This window comes from Rhea americana, unplaced genomic scaffold (assembly GCF_003343005.1).
Source record: "Rhea americana isolate MKP2758 unplaced genomic scaffold, rheAme1 scaffold_0, whole genome shotgun sequence".
NCBI lineage: Eukaryota > Metazoa > Chordata > Aves > Rheiformes > Rheidae > Rhea > Rhea americana.
Window position 1 is genome coordinate 21,257,754 of NW_028185037.1, and position 6,382 is coordinate 21,264,135.

At 47.2% G+C, this 6,382-nt stretch overlaps 1 protein-coding gene across 2 annotated transcripts in view; it reads right to left on the reverse strand.

The window, feature by feature from the left end:
• GPR20 (G protein-coupled receptor 20) overlaps positions 1–3,469 on the reverse strand; it is a 28,566-nt gene extending 25,097 nt beyond the window's left edge. The window contains exon 1 of one of the 2 annotated variants that reach the window (XM_085297688.1): positions 3,386–3,469. The gene's annotated coding sequence lies outside the window, so the exon portion shown is untranslated. The remainder of the gene's footprint in view (positions 1–3,385) is intronic. The other variant, XM_085326383.1, reaches the window with a different exon arrangement.
• Positions 3,470–6,382: the final 2,913 nt, after the last annotated feature.

A 6,382-nucleotide genomic window follows, 5' to 3' on the forward strand; every position in this document is an offset into this window, starting at 1 on the left:
TAAGACAGGAGTTTGTTTACCTATTGAGCAGAGGGGCTCACTGGGTGAGAGCAGCTCTRCCCGGTGGAGCTCTGTGCCCACCGTGTGCCACATAAGCCATCCATTGGCAATCTCTTGCCTTCTGCACCAAAGCGCTAGAAACCTTCTTCATCTCATACAAGAAGCTGATCATCTTGCTGAGCCTCTCTCAGCATCCTCTCCTGTTATGCTCCAGGTTTCCACTTTACTTTGTCCATCTGGGAACATCACTCTGAGAGTGTGTACTTGGGTTACAAACACCTTCAATGATCTCTGCCTCAGTCTACGTGCTCAGAGCTCAGTGCAGTTTCATGGCCAGCCTTGCTAATGCCTACCCAGGGCATACAAGCTGCTTTAGGTTAATTTTTTTATAGTTGTCTAGTGCCAGCATCAACAGCATCCACAGATGGTCCTCACCCATGAGGCCAAAGTCTGCTTGTGACAGCTTCACTGTGGAGCAGCTCCCCAAACAGACCCAAATCCATATCTCCAGATATCCCACGGAGAAGGCTGACAACCTCAAGGTATGCAACGATGGAAGCTGTCTACTGCACCACCACTGCAGGAACCATAGCCCCACATGCATTAGCCTTAGGGGCATCTCTCTGTGCCCCATCTTTTAGGAAGGCATCTGACTAGAAAGTGGCTGAAGTTATGAAGAGGAGGAGACATTTAGCAGTAAATCTTTTTCACCTGATGTGGAAGAAGTCACCCTTTCTGTTGTGTGATAATGGCTGTAGTGGCACTTTCTGAGTGGCACTCATCTTTAAAAGATGAGATACACATCTTCTATGGATTATGTGTAAGAGATAATAAAGAATTCAGTTCCTCTGTGTTTATGCACTAACGGGATATCAACCCCAGTAAATATCACACTGAGACTGAACAGCAGCATCCCTGGTTAGCATCATCCTGATGGATGACATCATTTCTAGGGGTATCACAGCCCAGCTCGGGCTAGCCCTATCTAACCCACAGCTTTACTGATCCAGCCTGCTCTGGCCCTGGGCCTCACCTTTCTTCTTCACTGATTCATCCTTCACCTCGGCCCAACTTCTTCTGCTTCTGGATTGTGTCATGCTTGGCTGAGCTCTGCCTTGACTCTCTCAGATTTACGGAAAGGAAGTTTCTCTCTGCTAAAAAGTCAATAGGATTTGCTCTGTATGGGTATCTTTAATTGGTTGTTTCCAGATGGAGTAGCAACTACAACTAGAAGCCACAAAGAAAAATGCAATGATGAAAACTGGAGGAGAGGGGAGAGAAAGAGAGAGCAAGAAGGGAGAGCAGGGTCTTTAAAATATTTACAGAAGAACCAGCATTCCTCTGAAGGGGCTGCAGACTTTACCATAGATGTCATGGGATGTTCACTAACCTGCGTATTTAAATAATAAATTGTTTAATCTCTCCCTAAACCTAGCAACTGGGCATTTATAGAAACCTGCTATAACAGTCCCTGGTGTAAAGGAAAGTCCAAACAATGTACACTTCGTGTGTTTGTGTGCGCTACTCCCATGGGGGATTTTTGGCTCCCATTTTAAAAACGGGCTCAGGAATTTGGATGTCTCCAGTTTTAGATGCCAGGATTCAAATGTCCTTAAAGGGTGAGCTCTCCCTGAACGTGCTGAGCACCTGCCCACTAAAGATCCATATTTCAGTGTCTCACGCTGATGAAAGTTCTGACAGCCAAAATCTCACAGATCTTCTGAAAAGGTGGAGTGCAGGGTTTGATCTCCCCCCTGCAAGAGGCTGTAGGTGCAGGACAGCCCTCATCCCTCCAGGAACTGCCTGATCCCAGGAGATGTCCCTCCAATTGGCAGGCTGCGATGCAACCCTGGGGACGAGCACGTAATGGGGAGCAGAGCTGCTGCAGCACTGTACGTGCGTGTGGTGGGATTTATTGCTCTGCTCAGCAGCCTCCCCGTCTTGCTTGCCTTGTCTCCGGGAGAACGTGCTGTGAAAGATGTTTCATGTACAATTCCTTCCTTGGCCYTTGCTTCCTTCTTTGAAATGAGGGAAGGAAGACTTGTAGGATGCTTTTGGCACTTTTGCACTCTACAAGGAGGGAAGAAATGACTCCCTGTCTGTATCAAGTATGTTATTTCAGACAGACTRGTGAGATTGAGAAGGAGGTTGAAACAGAGTTAAGCAAAACCTCAGTGAAATCARAGAAATTGAGATGCAGCATTTGTATCTAATCATGAGCAACAGCGGTTGCCTTAGTGGTTTTCAGTTGGGACTGTCACGTGCATGTAATAAGGATTAAACTTGTGCACCCACTCTCTTTCATTTCTGAATGGGAGAGTTTTAGTTTTTGCTGAAGGAGCTGCCATTTCAGGAAAAGGACTGGCTTTTAGCTTAAGAAGAGAAAYTGGCCCTGGCATGCAAGAAATGTTGGAAGAAAAGGCGCCTCATGTTACCAAAACACAGCTGAACTGAGTCCAAAGAGCTGCATTTCCAATCCATCACACTCAACTGCTTAGTTTGTGCTCTCTATACTGAACGGACCGAAATGTAGCAGACCCATCTCAGCTGCCAGTGGCTTGCTGATGGGGCTAGCAAGCCATTCATCCCTCCCACCTACRCAAACCAACTCTGGCCCTGCCGCTTTCTTCCACCCACAGACAAAGTGCCCTAAGCATGGGCATTTCCATACCATTACCCYATGGGAATTTTTCTGCTTCCTAATCCTATATTACAAAGTTCATCTTGATCTATCTCAGACCACCTTTTCATGGCCTGAGTATAAACCCTTTGCACAYAGCTCAACATCTCTATACAGTGACACCTGCAAGATGCCAAAGCGTACGCGTAGCAGCACTTGGCAGCAATAGGCAGTATATGAAGATATACCAGGCATAAGCAGTTTTACATGCAGAATTCCCGTGGGACAACGCTGCCTGCAGCCTGCTTTATATGCATAGTCATGTGTGTGTCCTCACACACCCATAGCCTATTGAGATAATGGACCGGTACAAGTTTATTTGGCATCCAAACGGGCCAGTTCAGCAACTAGGAAAAACAGCCACATTGAAATGTTCTCTCCCTTTGTGCTGATGCTGGGCTGTTAAATCCCCTGATCCTCCCCTACCTGTGCAGTACTTGGCATGTGAGATGCTCCTCGCAAGTGCCATCCCCATCCACATCATACTGCCCGCTTAGTGCACGGAGCAAACCAGTTCAAAACCCACGTGCTTTGCACCCGACCTGGCTCGCAAGGAGTCCCATCCCCGTCCACATGGCTTCCAAAGAGCCCGTGCAGCTGGAGCCGGAGCGCACTGCCTTTCCGAACTGCAGCTGCTGAAACTCCCTCCCTCCCCCCTTGCTGCCTGCCTCTCCGAGCCCTGTGCGCRCCGCAGCCAGTACTTACGCAGCTCGAATGAGAAAGCTCAGCTGCCGGTCTCTGAGCCCGCTCCCAGATTCGACAGTGCGCTCACTCCCCGGCGCTCAGCCCGGCACAGTAATACAGGAACCAGACCTCTTTGGTTTACTTTTACATTGACGTCAGTGTCTTTTCTAGCCTCCACGGCTCATTTTGGTAAAAGGATGTCTTCAGGGTGGAGAGGAGGAGTGGGGAAGGGAGAGGAGTGAAGAGGAGCTGGAGATGTGTTTTTGTTGACGTAGCCAGCTGGGGTAGGAGGATTGAGGGCTAGCACTAAAAGAGGGGGTGCATATTGGGCCCCTGCTGACGCTGTGTGTTGCTCATCACCCGTACATGGGTATGCTGGAGGCCTGACCCTCCTGTCTGCTCGGAGAGCTGCTTTCTCACCTGCACCAACACCTGACTGGGAGCACAAGCCTGGGTCCCCTGCCATGGGCCGCCCTCTGTACCCAGGTGGTGGTTCAAGGGGAGAGGGAAAGAGGGAGTGCGGATGGACCAAGGGAGGCCCAGATCAGCATTTTCCAAGCCTACAGGTCGCCACTTCTCATGTCCAGATTGAAGCACCTCGATAACTGTCAAGGCCATACAGGGCGTTCACCTCTCCCCAGCTCTTCTAAGGTCAGAGAGTACTCATCTCCTGCAGAGATCTGCCTGGGTCATATTCGGCTCAGCATTCATCCTGGGATATTTGCTGCATGGCGTGCACAACCTTCCCTGCTCTCTGTCCACCCACGRTGCAGGGGACGTGTGCATGGACATAGATACACTGTGCAGGACGTGCACAAGATGGTGTCTGTGACAGATTCAGAGAGATTCACCACCAGAAACCGGGGAAGCTGCAAGGATGATCATTAATGCTGAATTATTCACACTTGTATTTAGGACTTCTTTCTGCCTGGGAACAGAGCCAGATTTCTTTGTGTGGACAAACAATTTCCAGTAATTCCAGCATGCGTCTTTCATGCCCTAAATGCTATTAGATTTTTTAGGTTAGTGGGTAGTCATTCACTTGGGTAAGATGATGCAAGCACTTGAACACTTGGATGTTAAAGCAGCGTATAACAGCTAATATGGAACTATTTCTAGCGCTATTGCACAACAGCAATTAAACCAGTGCTTTCCTTGGGTCATGGATCAACTTTCTGTGATGCATCCTTAACATAACTGGTCTCTCATCTGTTATTAGACTTTTAATATGCTACGTTGGTACAAACCATTCATTGGAAGCCTTTCAAAGCAGATGTTGAGATTAAAGTGTATGAATCTGGCACCATACCTCACAACACCCCAAGCACCTGGTGATACCAGTGTAACTGGGTTGGCCAAACCTTGGAAACTGCAGTAATACAACCTCTCAGGGAGCTGGGTCTTGTTAGCAAGGAAGTATCATCTGGTACCACCAGAACAGCTGGGCTGCACTGGGCTCTGTGCAAACCAATAGTGAAAAGATGGTTTCTGGCCCCAGTGAACTTACCACTTCTACAGAGATGGAGAGACAAAAATGGGAAGCCCAAGTAATAAGTAAGTCCAGTTCCTTGGTCCTTGGATCACATGCTGTGTGTCATAAATAATATTAAAGTCTTAAATATTCCCAATGTCCTTGTCATAACCAATCCAGTCATGGCTGAAGAATGACAGGATCTTGTAAAAAATGGAGAAAAAGGTCCTGATAAATCACCATATCTGTACATAGAAATGTGTTAAACCTTAACGCCATTTCAGAGCGCATACAGATTTTTTTCCAAGTTGAAAAATCCATCCAAAGGTCAGTCAGAAACAGGAATAAAAGTGTCTTTGAAATCTCAAGCTGCTGTAATAGCATTTTTGGCACTGAATGACAAACTTGAACAGTTGAGGTTTACATGGCAGATCAAGTGAATGTGCATTTGTCTATACATTAAATGACCCAGCAGTGGCCCTTTTTCATTCCACCTCCTGACCTAGCAGACTATTTATAGGTTTTTACTACAAATGGACCTCCTGAACAGAAGAAGTCAGACCAACTAGCTCTGAAGAAACCATCACGGTGGAGCTGTGCCCATAAGCCATCATTCCCAGGCATCAGTCCCATTTCAGAGATAACCTCCTAGGCAGCAGGAATATTAACCCTTCATCTACCTGACAGAACTCCTGGTCTTTTTACTGTCTTTCACAGCTTTTGAAGGACATGAAGGGTTTTGAAGGGTTGTTCAGGGAGATCTCATGATCCTGAGGGTCTGTGGCTTGAAAGGGAATTGTGGCATATCCTGGCTAGGGCTCTAGTACAGACTACTAGGGAAAGAGATCTATCAACCACTACATGGAGGGCATCTGGCCCTCGTCTAAGTGTAGCCAAAGCACTGTAGCTGAGTATTCAGAGCTATGAATTTGAATGAAAAGCCTAGTCCCTGATGAACAGATCTTCCCTTTCATCCAAGGATGGAGGGGATTTGGAGGCTCTTCTTTGTCAAGCCTAGTAGTTAGGAAACTTCGGCTGGACATYTGGGTTGCAGGCCTTGTTCTTTTAATTATGGAAAAATATATTCTGTGACTGTTTTTTTGAAAATATCTTAACAATCATTAGAGCAGGGTTTGCCATGACATCTCTTCCATCATCTCAGTTAAGTGCCTGCACAATGATGTCCTGGCCTGTCTGGCCAGGGAGTCCTAACAGAAACTGCAAGAYTTTTGACAGAAGTGATTATGAGATCCTCACCTCTGGACAGGTAACYGAGGGACAGCAGATGTGAATTTGAACCTCTTGAGGTGCAGGAGGGACTTGAACTAGAAGATTTGCAGTGGGAAATCTTTTTTGACTGAATTTTGGAACCACTGTTTAAAAAATCCAAACAAGCAAGTCTTCTTCATCCTTTGCATGCTCTTTATGTAGGCCTGGCTGAGCTAAGGTACCTCCTGGGCTGAATTGCCACAGATCTGAGCAAGGCTAAATGCTGAGATGAGTCTGGAGAGCAGACCAGGGCTGACAAGAGAGATCTAGGCATGACC